The following is a 2,065-nucleotide window of genomic DNA, read 5'->3' on the forward strand; positions in this document are numbered from 1 at the left end:
CTCCTTCATCATCATCATCATCATCATCATCATCATCATCATCATCATCATCATCATCTTTTTCTTCTTCTTCTTCTTTTTCTTCTTCTTCTTCTTCTTCTTCTTCTTCTTCTTCTTCTTCTTCTTCTTAGTTAAATATCACACAATTAGTCTAACGATAATAAAAGCACATTATTTAGTTGTAAATGACACAAAAAAATTTTATGAATGTCACAGGAATCTTTGGTGAATGTCACTAAAATTTTTGGTAAATGACATAAAAAATCTTCAAAGGACCACAAGTTTAAAAACTAACTCACTCAACCACCAAAATACATTTAAATGTGTTTTAGATTCAAAAGACACATCAAATTATCATAAATAAGATAAGAATGGCTAAATCTCTTATATATTAGTTCATCATTATTACACAATCAATTCAGTGATAACAAAAATAAATCATTAGTTAGAAATGATACAGAAATTTTTGATAAATGATACAAGAAATCTTTAAAGAATCACAAGTCAAAATCTTAATTCACTCAACTAACAAAATATATTCAAATATATTTTGAAACCAAAAAATACATCAATTTATTACAAATAACATAAGAATGGCTAGGCTGTTTATTATATATGATTTCAATACTATGATGCACAGACATGAATATGAGACATGACACAACATAGGACATATGGCCACATAAGTTTTAAATTTTTATACAGCATAAGGACATAACATATACAAAAAATATAAAGTATTTTTTAGATAAATTGTAGTAGTATTTTGATATTTTGTTTTAATAAATAATAAAATCTATTATTTCTAGATTTATTTCAATAATACATGTTAAGAATGAAACTGGATATGCAGACACTTGATAGTATTTAACTGTGTACAAATGTATCTAGAGAAATATTTTTTATTTTATATTAAACACGATTAGATACAGAAGGCACGCGTGACGGACGAGTGTAAGATGAGTGTCATGTATGAAATGTATCCAACACATGAACACAACAACTTAGTAAAATATTCGTAATCCATAGGTTCAACACCATTTAACTAGTTTAATGATAAGAAAAGTACATCATTTAGTTGGAAATTATACGGTTAAAAAATTTCTGTGTCACGTTTAAAAAATTTGTCAAAATAAAAAAATTATGTCACGATTAAAAGATTTTGGTATTATTTTTTTGATAAATTCTCCACAATTCACGGTTAAAATTCTTTTATGTCACAGTTAAGAAATTTCGAGGTCAAAAGAAAAAAATTTTCTATATTACGATTAAAAGATATCGGTACAATTTTTCTGATAAATTTTTCATAACTCAAAACTTCTCCTTCTCTTCTTCTTCTTTCATCTTTTTAACAAGAACCTATGTGACGGTTAAGAAATTCGATATCAAAATTAAGAAATTTTTCTGTCATGAATAAAAAATTTTAATGTTATTTTTTTGATAAATTCTACAAAATTCAACATCTTCTTTTTAAAACAAAGAAAAAGAAGAAAAAATAAATAAAAATAAATAAAAAATAAAAAATGTTGTAATAACCATAAAAAAAGAAAGAGGAAAGAAAATGCAACAATATTAGTAGAAATAAAAGAACCATGATAAAAAAGAAACAAATAAAAAAGAAGTACGTAACTTACGTGCATATTGTATCATGTATAGGTGATTTTTGTTAGATTTTACTACTAATTTGCTTGGATTTTATATATATTAACGAAAATGTTTAAATATATAATGAAATTATTTTTTTTAATATTTAATAATAAATAATATGATAAGCAAGTTATTATTATTAAATCTCAATCATTCATATCAAAATATAATAAGATAAACAAATTAAATTTATTTAATTAATAAAAAATACAATATTTCTCACTTAATAAGAAATTAGAAATGTTTAAAAATGAAAAGAAAAACCTACACCTGAGTTTTCTAATAAAAAAATCAATCTAATTTGATCATTCAAAAAAATAATGGTAGTGTATGCATACTGAGTATGCGATTCTTTTATCAAATAATCATTTTGTGATTCTGTTTTTGAGAAATCAACGTATTTAAAGTTGAAATAATA

Source organism: Arachis duranensis, chromosome 6 (genome assembly GCF_000817695.3).
Source record: "Arachis duranensis cultivar V14167 chromosome 6, aradu.V14167.gnm2.J7QH, whole genome shotgun sequence".
Taxonomy (NCBI): Eukaryota; Viridiplantae; Streptophyta; class Magnoliopsida; order Fabales; family Fabaceae; genus Arachis; species Arachis duranensis.